This window comes from Nomascus leucogenys, chromosome 12 (assembly GCF_006542625.1).
Source record: "Nomascus leucogenys isolate Asia chromosome 12, Asia_NLE_v1, whole genome shotgun sequence".
In the NCBI taxonomy this organism is placed as follows: Eukaryota; Metazoa; Chordata; class Mammalia; order Primates; family Hylobatidae; genus Nomascus; species Nomascus leucogenys.
The window spans coordinates 35,313,046-35,325,153 of record NC_044392.1 but is presented as its reverse complement, the minus strand read 5'-3'; the positions used below and the strand labels follow the sequence as shown (position 1 = coordinate 35,325,153).

At 42.4% G+C, this 12,108-nt stretch overlaps 2 pseudogenes across 2 annotated transcripts; both read right to left on the bottom strand.

Annotated features, from left to right (window-relative positions):
* Nucleotides 1-2,932: 2,932 nt before the first annotated feature.
* LOC115837611 lies at nt 2,933-4,453 on the bottom strand (annotated as a pseudogene). Its single transcript, XR_004032620.1, has one exon. The product of XR_004032620.1 is annotated as an RNA-binding protein EWS pseudogene (transcript).
* On the bottom strand, nt 2,933-5,103 carry LOC100601227 (annotated as a pseudogene). Its single transcript, XR_001116620.2, has one exon. The product of XR_001116620.2 is annotated as an RNA-binding protein EWS pseudogene (transcript).
* Nucleotides 5,104-12,108: the final 7,005 nt, after the last annotated feature.

The window sequence follows — 12,108 nt, the reverse complement described above, 5'->3', positions numbered from 1 at the left end:
CAGTGTCTTATGCCTGTAGTCCCAGCACTTTGGGAGGCCAAGGTGGGAGGATTGCTTGAGCCCAGGAGTTCAAGACCAGCCTGGGCAACATAGTGAAACCCTCTCTTTACAAATAATTTTTAAAAATTAGGCAGGCATGGTGGCATGTATCTGTAGTCCCAGCTACTTAGGAGGCTGAAGCAGGAGAATCTCTTGAGCCCAGGAGATTGAGCTTGCAGTAAGCCATGTTCACACTCCTGCACTCCAACCTGGGTAATAGAGTGGGATCCAGTCTCCAAAACAAAAAAAAAAAAAAGAAAATAAATAAAAAGAAAATACTAAGAATTTAGTGCACAGAGGCAGAAATGCTAAATGCTTACAACATGCAAGATGGTTCTGCATAACTAAGAACTGTCCTGCTCAAAATGCCAACAGCACCTTTCTCTGAGAAACCCTGTAGGCTGAGGTCGGTCTCACAGCAGCCAACCTTATCAAAAGGAGAACTGCTACTTAGCAATAGTTGATTTAAAAAGTTCTGTGATGGAGTCAGATGGTCACAGCTTGAGTCCTCTGTCCATACCTGAACCAAGCACAGTGACAGGGGGTGGAATGATGACTCAGAGTGGGGAAGGAGTGAATCTGCCAAAGAAAATTGTGGTGCTGTTGGCAGAAGAAGGAAACTGCTACTGGGCAGGCAAAATAGCAGATGCCTCTTGCATGAGCGAGAAGGGCAGTGGCACAGGAAAACTGAATGGGTAGGCAGGGGCTAGATCATTCAGGGCATTGTCAAGGACCTGAGATGTCTCTTAAGGGCCCTGGGGAACCACTGACAGATTTTAAGCAACATAGAGGGGATGGCAAAACCTGTGCCAAGCATCAGAGCCCTTGCATATTTAGATTTTGTGGGCATCTTGCCCACACCTCCCTCCATGAAAGAAACAGTCTATGTCCCCTGGGTCTCTCACCTTCTCCTGTCTTATATCTTTTTTTATGTGTAGATTCCATTGTCTTCTACCTAGAGGTAAATAACACAAGCAGAATTGTGCTATGGGAAAGCACTATTCTTCCACAGGCTTCTATCACATATAGTTTGATGAACGGCATCACATTTCAGAATTTGCTTTCTGCTCTGGAAATAAGAGTTAGAACTGAGCAAGTGTTTATGTATATATCCCAGGAAGTCGTTGTTTTAATCTAATTAACTACCTAGTGGAAAATCGCTCTGCATCCCAGCAATGCGTACGCCATTATGGCCAAGTCCAGGGCATTGCCAACATATCTTTGCAAATTTCATTAGCAGTGGCTGTTTCCGCCTTCTTCTAGGTCATTAGTGAGTTTGTTAAACAAAGCCAGTTCTGACATCAGTCTCCGACATGCCCCAGTGGACCTTTTGCTTCCCAACCAGATGTAGTTCCTATTTACTCCTGATTATGCAGTGTTTTCACCCTGCCAGCATTCCACTTAGATGAGAGCATTCAAAAACAGGCCAATTTAATTTGGAGCACAACTTTTATGGAGGTCGTTGTCAAATGCATCACTGACACCCACATAATGCTGCTGCACTCCTGTCACCTGGTCTCTTCCAGGGTGTCCTTTTCACTCTCCTCCTATTGCTGTACTTATAACAGCAGTTTCTAAAACAAATTATTGCAATGAAATGCACTAACATAAAAGTACTATTTTAACCATTTTTAAGTGTACAGTTCAGTAGCATTAAATATATTTCTTATGCAACCAACCTCCTGAACCTTTCCATCTTGTAAAACTGAAACTCTATGTACACTGAACAACAATTCTTCATTCTTTCCTTCCTCTAGCCCCTGGCAGCCACCATTCTGCTTTCTATCTCTATGGATTTGACTACAACAGGTCCCTTATATAAGCAGAATCCTACAATGTTTGTTTTTTGTGACAATGTTTGTTTTTATTTCACTTAGCATAATGCTCTCAAGGTTCATCTATGTCGTAGCATGTGTCAGAATTTCCTTTCTAAGGGTAGATCATATTCTAATGTATGTAAATACCACATTTTGTTTATCCCATTATCTGCCGATGAGTGTTTGGATTGCTTCCACCTCTTGGCTTTTCGTGAATAGTGCTGCTATGAACATGGGTGCACAACTGTTTGAGTCCCTGCTTTCAATTCTTTGGGGTATTTACACAAAATTGACATTGCTGATCATAGAGTATTTTTAATATTTTTGAAAGACTATTACTTTTTTTATTTATTTGAGGAATTATCATACTGTTTTCCATAGTGGCTGCGCCATTTTATTTAAAAAAAACTTTTAGGTTCAGGGGGTACATGTGTAGGTTTGTTTTATAGGCAAACTTGTGTTACAGGGGTTTTTTATACCAATTATTCCATCACCAATGTATTAAGCCTAGTACCCAACAGTTATTTTTTCTGATCCTCTCCCTCCTCCCACCCTTGACCCTCAAGTAGGCCCCAGTGTCTATTGTTCCCTCTTTGTGTCCACGTATTCTCATCATTTAGCTCCAACTTATAAATGAGAACATATGGTATTTGGTTTTCTGTTTCTGCAGTAGTTGGCTAAGGATAATGACCTCCAGCTCTATCCATGTTCCCACAAAGGACATGATCTAGTTCTTTTTTATGGCTGCATAGTATTCCATTGTGTATATGTACCACATTTTCTTTATTTAATCTGTCATTGATGGGCATTTAGGTTGATTCCATGTCTTTGCTATTGTGAATAGTGCTGCAGTGAACATACATGTGCATGTGTCTTTATGATAGAATGATTTATATTCCTATGGGTATATACCCAGTAATGGGATTGCTGGGTCAAATGATATTTCTGCTCCTAGGTTTTTGAGGAATCACCACATTGTCTTCCAGAATGGCTGAAGTAATTTACACTCCCACCAACAGTGTGAAAGCATTCCCATTTCTCCACAACCTCACCAGCATCTGTTTTGTTTTTTTTTTCCATTTAACTTGTTTTAATATTTCTTCACAAATGGTGAAAAATACTAAAGTACAGACAAGGAATAATCATAATGTTGTGGTCAACATTATAAATATGGAATTATAAATTTAAAACATTTTCTGGTTTAAAAAATAAATCTGGTAGTCAATGCAGCTCTGCGGGGTCTTTGCATCTAGTAGGGCTGATCTCTGCGCTCCTGATGGTGCTCGCCTTTATCCATTTTTCCAGGTCCTCCACGTCCTCCTCTTCTTCCTCCCATCGGTTACATCAAAGGTCCAGGGGGCCCCCCAGGGACACCTCGTCTTCCTCCACCAAAGCCACCTCGGTCCATGCCCCGGCCACCACGGAAGCCACCTCTGTCTCCACCACAGCCACCTCTGAACATTCCACCAGGACCACCATGATCTATGAGGCCACCTCTTCCTCCCCGCATGCCACCAGGGCCACCTGTGTCACTATCACCACCCAGGGGCGGGAAGGGTGGCGGGAGGAAGCCTTCAGGCTTTGGGGCCTTACACTGGTTGCACTCTGTTCTCCAGGCGAAGTTCTGGTTTCCACAACCCGGATTGCGACACTGCCAGTCTCCAGCTTAGTGCTAGACGTTTCCTCCTCCAGAGGGGTTCCCTCGGGAACCCTGGGGTCCTCTTGGAGGGAGGCCTCCTCTATCTCCTCCACGGCCTCCCACGCGACCCATGGGTCCCCCAGGACCTCCTGGGCCTCCTAGACCTCCACAGAGTGGTGGTGGCATCCCTCTGCCCTCACGGGGTGGCATACCACCCCGCATACTGTTCATTGGAGGCCTCTTCTGAGCAAGAGAGACTTTAAGTTTGTTCCCTTGAAAATCTTTCCCATCAAACCATTCCATGGCAGCCTTGGCAGTAGGTGAGCCTTCATAGGACACTGTGGCATTGCCTTTGGGCTTTCCTGTTTCCTTGTCCAGGTAGATGTGGATCATGGGTTGCCCAGTTCTCTTGTTCATCTTAACAACCCCACACTGCTTAAAGAAGTCTGCCAGATCATCTAGAGTCACATTGTCATTTAATCCTTGTATATAAATTGCACTGTTGTCAGAGTCTTCATCTGGATCTACAGGTGGGCCTAGATCAAGATCTGTTCCTTCATCCATGGGTCCACCAGGCTTATTGAAGGCACCTCACTCTCTAGCGCTGCCCATTCTACCACGTCCTCCTCCCCGCCCACCTCTGCTCATGCCTCCACAGTCAAATCCCCCTCTTCCCCTGCCCCAGTTATCAGGGCCACTCAAGCTCCGGTTCTCTCCTGGTCCAGAAAATCCTCCAGACTCCTGCCCATAAACACCCATGCTACTGGGGTGGTCCTGTGAGAATGAACTCTGCTGCCCGTAGCTGCTGCTCTGTTAGCTATATTGACTTGGAGCTTGGGTGTAGGATCAAGTTTGGGATGGGTAACTAGTGGGAGGCTGCTGCCCATAGCTGCTTTGTTGACCATAGCTACTCTGCTGTCCATAGCTGCTCTGTTGCCCATAGGTGTTCTGCTGAGAGTAACTGCCCTGATCATAAGTAGTCGGCTGTGTAGAGGGATAGCTGGTAGAAGGGTAGGATGGAGGTGCAGTGACTGGCTGCATGGGGGTAGCTCCCAGGTACCTGGGGATAACTGTAGTTACTCTGTCCATATCCTAGACTGGGCTGGTTGTAACCCCCTGTGCTAGATTGAGGCTGACTAGTCTCAGTGGGCTTGTTTCCGTCCTGCAGTCTTGTAGGTGCAGTGGCTGCTGGCTGCTGCCCATAGGCCGGATAAGCAGGCTGAGTGCCATATGCAGATTGAGCTGCATAGGAGGCCTGGGTGGTGGTAACTGTAGCAGTGGTGGTATCATAAGCACCAGTGCCATACCCCTGGACAGGCTGGCTGTATGCCTGGGGGCAGTTGGAGTAGTATAACCAGTGGGAGGCTGTCCATAAGAAGTTGCATAGGCGGTCTGCCCATAGGTTGCAGTAGTCTGAGCCTGGATACAGCTGACATCAGTGGGCTGTCCATAGGTTCCATAGCTTTGTTGCCCATATGCGTTGGTGGTCTGTGCATATCCTTGAGTGGGCTGGGCGGTGTAAGCATTGTAGCCCTGCTGTGCTGCAGCTTGGCTAAAGGTACTGCAATCCGTGGACGCCATTTTCTCTCCTTCCTCCTCGTTCTCTCAACGTCCCCATCTGTTGTTTACTGACTTTTTAATAATAGTCATTCTGACTGGTGTGGTTTTGATTTGCTTTTCTCTAATGATCAGTAATATTGAACTTTTTTTCATATGTTTCTTGGCCACATGTGTGTCTTCTTTTTTAGTGCCTGTTCGTGTCCTTTCCCACTTTTTAATAGGGGTGTTTGTTTTTTTCTTGTAAATTTGTTTAAGTTCCTTATAGATGCTGGATGTTAGACCTTTGTTAAATGCATAGGTTGCAAAAGTTTTCTCCCGTTCTGTAGGTTGACTATTTGCTTTGTTGATAGTTTCTTTTGCTGTGCAGAAGCTCTTAAGTTTAACTAGATCCCACTTGTCAATTTTTGCTTTTGTTGCAGTTGCTTTTGGTGTCTTTGTCATGAAATCTTTGCTCATTCCTATATCTAGGATGGTATTGCCCAGGTTTTCTTCTAGGGTTTTTATAGTTTTGAGTTCTACATTTAAGTTTTTTAATCCATCTTGAGTTGATTTTTGTACATGGTGTAATGAAGGGGTTCAGTTTCAATCTTCTGCATATGGCTAGCCAGATCCCAGCACCATTTATTGAGCAGGGAGTCCTTTCCCCATTGCTTGTTTTTGTCAGCTTTGTCAAAGGTCAGTGGTTGTAGGTGTGCAGCCTTATTTCTGGGCTTTCTATTCTGTTCCATTGGTCTATATGTCTGTTTTTGTACCAGTACCATTCTATTTTGGTTACTATAGACCTGTAGTATAGTTTGAAGTCAGGTAGTATGATGCCTCCAGCTTTGTTCTTTTTGCTTGGGATTGCCTTGGCTATTTGAGTTCCTTTTTTTGTTCCATGTGAATTTTAAAAGTTATTTCTAGCTCTGTGAAGAATGACACTGGTAGTTTGATAGGAATAGCATTGAATCTTTAAATTGCTTTGGGCAGTCTGGCCATTTTAATGATATTGATTCTTCCTATCTGTGAGCATGGAATGTTTTTCTATTTGTTTGTCACCTCTGATTTCTTTGAGCAGTGTTTTGTAATTCTCATTGTAGAGATCTGTCACCTCCTTGGTTAGCTGTATTCCTAGGTATTTTATTATTTTTGTGGCAGTTGTGAATGAGATTGTGTTCTTGATTTGGCTCTTGGCTTGGCTGTTGTTGGTGTATAGGAATGCTGGTGATTTCTGTATGTGGATCTTATAACCTGAAACTTTGCCAAAGTTATTTATCAGCTGAAGGAGCTTTTGAGACTATGGGGTTTTCTAGATATGGGATCATGTCATCTGCAAACACAGCTAGTTTGACTTCCTCTCTTCCATTTTGGATGCCTTTACTTCTTTCTCTTGCCTGATTGCCCTGGCCAGGACTTCTAATACCATGTTGAATAGACGTGGTAAGAGAAGGTATCCTTGGTTTGTGTCAGTTTTCAAGGGAAGTGCTTCTAGCTTTTGCCCATTCTGTATGATGCTGGCTGTGGGCTTGTCATAGATGGCTTTTATTATTTTGAGGTATGTTCCTTCAATACCTAATTTATTGAGAGTTTTTAATGAAGTGGTGTTGAATTTTATCGAAAGCCTTCTCTGCATCTATTGAGATAATCATGTGGTTTTTTTGTCTTTAGTTCTGTTTATGTGATGAATTGCATTTATTGATTTGCATATGTTGAGCCAACCTTGCCTCCCAGGGATAAAGCCTATTTGGTGATTGTGGTAGATTAGCTTTTTGATGGGCTGCACCATTTTACATTCCTAGCAATAAAGCACAAAGGTTCCAATTTCTCCACATCCTCACCAACACTTGTTGTTTTCTGTTTTTTTTTTTCTTTGTTGACAGTAGCCATTCTAATGGCTTTGTGGTGATACCTCATGGTAGTTTCAATTTACGTTTCCCTAATAATTAGTGATGTTGAATATCTTTTTATATACTTGTTGGCTGTTTGTGAGTCTTTTTTGGAGAAGTGTCTGTTGAAGTCCTTTCCCTATTTTTAAATCAAGGTATTTGGTTTTTTGTCATTGTTGGGTTGTAGGAGTTCTTTATGTATTCTGGATATCAACTCCTCAATCAGATACATAATTTGCAAATATTTTCTCCCATTTTGTATGTCACTTTTCCACTCTGTTCATTGTGTCTTTTGAGGCATAAAAGTTTTAAGTTTTGATGCAGTCTAACAGACTTTATAATTTTAGTAATTATCACTTTTCCTATAAAAACTACCATTCTTGTGTGCTTGCCACTGTTTTTTCTCTATCATCTAATTCTTATTCTTTTACATTTATTAGGGTTAACATTTCTGAATCATAAGTGTTGTGACTGATTTTTTATAGTATGAAAGAAATCCCCGTAATAGGTTGAAAGGTGAAAAACAAGAAAGGGAGATAGACATTTTATCACTTCATGTGGAAAAACTAAGAAGCGGCAAGGGCTAGTGGAGGTTACTAATGATAATGTGGTGTAGCACTTTGCAGTAATCATTTCTTTCTTTCAATGACCTTGTGTAGAAAATACTGTTTTTCCCACTTTACAGATGATAAAACTGAGACTAAAGAGGAAGTATCTTGCTCAGCCTCTCACTGTCAATGTGCACTAAAACATCATAAACATTTTACTATTCTATGCCAGCTCTCCAAAGAGTTATTTTCAAATTCTTCCATAAAACAAGTCGATTGATTCTTACCTCATTTTTCTCATTTCACCTTGCCTGTGTCATGAAATTGATAATAGCTTCTTCATCATTGCAGGTGTATCATAAACTTCTTATACATTATCTCATCAGTTCACACCTTACTGTGCATGACAGCCAGAGGCTCAGAGAAGCTGATGAATTTTGCCCAAGATCACACTTCTGGGAAGACATAGAGCAAGGATTTGTATCCAAGTCAGTTTGATTTCAGAACTTTTCAATCTAAAGTTTAGATCATGAAAGTAAACATAATTTAAATCTTAGGATAAAGTACACTGCTTAAATTGTCTTTATTATAAAGTAATTCAAAAGTTCCTTTTATCTACTCACTTATTTTGCTTAGACTGTAAGTCCCCTTATATTTGGAGCTTGTTACAGAAGAGAGATGTAATCTCAAATCTCTGCTGGGCAACTAACTAGCTGTGTGACTTTAGGCAAGTTATTAACTCCTCTCAGACTCGTTTTATTCCCCGTTGGAAAACTGTCCATTATATTACTTACTTTATGTGGTTAATTTGAGCATTAAATAAAATAATGTATGCACAAGTGCTTACAGATAGCCTGACACACAGCAAGCACTCGGTAAACACTAGCTATTATTATTAATTTTATAAACAAATCTGATCCATATAGTATATACCATAATGGCTGTACGTTCTTAGTTCTTAATAATTTTTCTTTTCCAAATATAGTATATAAGAAGAGACCTGGCCGGGCACGGCATCTCACGCCTGTAATCCCAGCACTTTGGGAGGCTGAGGCAGGTGGATCACGAGGTCAGGAGATTGAGACCATCCTGGCTAACATGGTGAAACCCGGTCTCTACTAAAAGTACAAAAAATTAGCCAGGCATGGTGGCAGGTGCCTGTAGTCCCAGCTGCTCGGGAGGCTGAGGCAGGAGAATGGTGTGAACCCAGGAGGCGGAGCTTGCAGTGAGCCGAGATCGCACCACTGCACTCCAGCCTGGGCAACAGTGCAAGACTCCGTTGCAAAAAAAAAGAAGAAGAAGAGACCTGCAGTGGAAGTTTTCACTGGAAAAGTTAACTATGGACAGATTCTGTATCATTTAGGACTTGATATGGCTGCATACTTTGGAAAAACCAAAACAACATTGCATCAAACATACAGGGCTTATTCTCTTACCTAAAAAGAAGTCCAGAGGCAGGCAGGGTGTAACTGGAATAACAGTGACATGAAGTCATCCAGACCCAGATTCTGTCTTTTCTGCCCCATATTCTCTAGATCATAGACACCACATTTAAAGTAATGTAATGGTCCAAGATGGCTGCTGAAGTTCTAGTCATAATACTCATACTCAAGGCAGCATGAAGGAAGAAGAATAGAAAGACAGAAAGGGCACAACTCTCAGTTTTAAGGAGTCTTTTTGTAGTCCCATATGTTCCACTTACATTTTATTGACCAGACTTTAGTCACAGGACTGGTTTTACCTAGCAGGAAGACAGTCTGGGAAATGTAGTTTTTTAGTTGGTTTCATTCCCACCCTAATTTGAATTCCGTTACCAAGGAAGAAGAAGAAAGTGGTACTGGAATGGTAATTCGCAGTCTCTGCCTCACAGGCAAGAATTGGTACTGATTAGTGTTTTAGAGCAGCTATGTTCCTAAGGTGTCAGGGTTGCTTCTGAGGGTGGACAGGGTCTAGACAGGACAGAGACCCAGAGATCTGGGTTTATATGTTTAAAATATTGAAGTTGCATGGAAGCTTTGTTTTGCTAAAAGGATTCTACTGCCTAAATTAACTCTGCAGAGCACTCTTGGAGAGGAAGGACAATGTCAGTCCATTCGAAACAACATCAAAGGCAGGGACACTACAAAAAGGATGAGGGGAGTATACTTGGAAGGATGAGAAGTAGAGGATCATAAAGTAACAACAACAAAAAAGTTACCCCCGTGCATGTCCCTGTAGCTAACCCAAGAGGTGATTGTGTTGATTTGTCAATGTGCTGTGGAAGTCCCATAGGGAAGTCCCTGGGTGAAATCTCATTCCCTTGTAAAGATATGGCTGTACAGAACCCATGTTTGATGTTGGATCAGAACTTACATTTTAGTGACACTGGATTTAACCACACATTGACTGTTGTGATCAATGATTCCACTGACCTTCCCAGCCTTATTTTGAGCAAGTAAACGTCTGGGATTCCTGAGGTAGTTCTGCATTCAATTTTTCTGTTCCGGCAGACTCATAAGGACATTCATGCTTGTCGGATCATGTGTTCTGATTTCCGGTACTCGATGCCCTGCCAAGGATTGATTCACTCTTGCCACATGTTCCCCAGGCCTAGTGCATCAGTAAGTATTTGATAAATGTTTGTTGACAAGAATTGCTACTAATCATGTAATGCAATTGAGTTTCAAATAACACTAGTCCTCACTCCCAAACTGTCTTCAGAACCTGTGTGGTAAGATTACCTTATAATGAGGCCAAATCTTCTTTCTTCAGTGACTAAAACCCTTAGAGGGGTCTCTGATGGCGCCTCTTGATGCTGAAGTGCTTTCCAAAGAGAGCAGAGCTTTGAGGAAGACTCAGGAGAGGGAACTTCTATAGTGAGAACTTGCTTGAGGAAAGGCTTGCCCTTGGGATAGGCCTGTCTGTCCAATCTTTCTGATCCTGGACGGGATCCCTGGCTACAGCTGCCTGAGGGATCTAAGGCCTTGGGCCCTCCTGTTTCCCCTCCTCAAAATGCCTCTTCTGCCCAGTGAATGCCTTCTCCCTCTGTCAGAGCCCTGACTCTGTAAGAAGCCACTGCAGGGGCCCTGAAAATCTTGCTGTTTGTATCCCTCCTTACAGGGGGTCTACTTCCTGTAGGTTTTGTAGAAGACACCTTTTCTGACTTCTTCCCCTTAATACTAGAGCTCTCTGCTCTCTGTCACCATCTGAATTTCCCCTCGTGCCATCAGCTCCTGAGATAGGAGTGGAATCGGGGTCAGGGGTAAATTTTTCCTGATAGCCCCAGTGGAGACTTCTATGTATATCTTCTCACAGAATCACTTTGAGAAGGGACGCAGAGCTCTGGAGCACTCTCCCAGCCCTGCTAGGATCTCCAGTCACAGTTTCTCTGGGGAATACATTCTGAGTTGCACGACACCACTAACATTTTTTAAACCCATGGTGTGCAGGCATTGAGGACTGCCTGTGTGTCTGGAACATCATGTTGTAGGGGAAGATTAAACATTAAAATGGGCAGAATGTTCCTGTTCCTATGGGCATGAGCTACTCTGTAGCTCAATTCTAAAGCCTTTGCAGTATAAAGTAGTGCTTCAAAACCTGACTATGCCTCAGCATCACCTGGAAAGCTTGTTAAAAATATGGAATCTTGGGTCTCACCCTAGGACACTGACTCACAGTGAGGAGCAGAAGTATTTTTAAGGACTTCTTCAGGTGGTTTGGAGGCAGGTTAATGGATATTTATCCATGACAGAGCAGCTTTGCATAAGCAGTGCAAAGCACAGCCATTGCATGGTGTTGTGGAATGACACTGGCTCTGGATCAGAGGACTGCGTCCAAATGGTAGTGCGATCAATTCTTGCAGCGTGTACTTGGGAAAATCAATGGACACTGGGGAAAACTGGAGAGCTTGAAGAGGTTAAACTTTTCAACCAATTTAGGTCATGCAGGGCATGAGGCCACTCCCCAAAGGACAGAAGAGAACCGAATGGGGTGAACTAGAATTGGGAGGAGGCAAGAGTTTTGTTTGGGAGTTTGGAAAAGGTGGAGATTGGGGATCTTTGTGGTGCTATGAGATTTTAGGAAGACAGGTACAGGGAGTTTCTGCTGTACGTTTTACAATGTAATTGACTTCACTAAAGACCTACACAATTTCTTAATGTCGTTGGGTTTGGATTTGTGTTTATTTTGGATGTGACACTATGCTGAAACTGACCTACAGGCAGCCCAATTTTACTTAGATTATAAATGTAAAAATACTGCCCTTGCAGGACTGTTGTGAGGATTTTAGAAACCCTATTTTAAAATGTCTTTTAAAGAGTAGATGCTCAAAAAGTGGTAGCCATTGTTGGAAAATTAGTAATTATGAAGTACCTACTATATACTATATGTTGTGTTGGGCATTGAGGATACAGAAGGTGAATAAGGAGCTCACAGTCCAAGTGAGTCCATTAAATTTTAATTCAAGAAAGGAAAGGAAATATTTAATTTAATTTTAATGTAAGTATGTGTTCCAGAAAGTTCTATTTATGATTTACATATTGCCAGGTACCTGACTGCATAAGCTTTGAGTAGAAGTCAGTGAGGATTAGAACCACGTACTTCAGATTCTAGCCAGATTCAAGAGTGCCCCACAGATGAAAAGAACCTTAAAGAGCATCAAT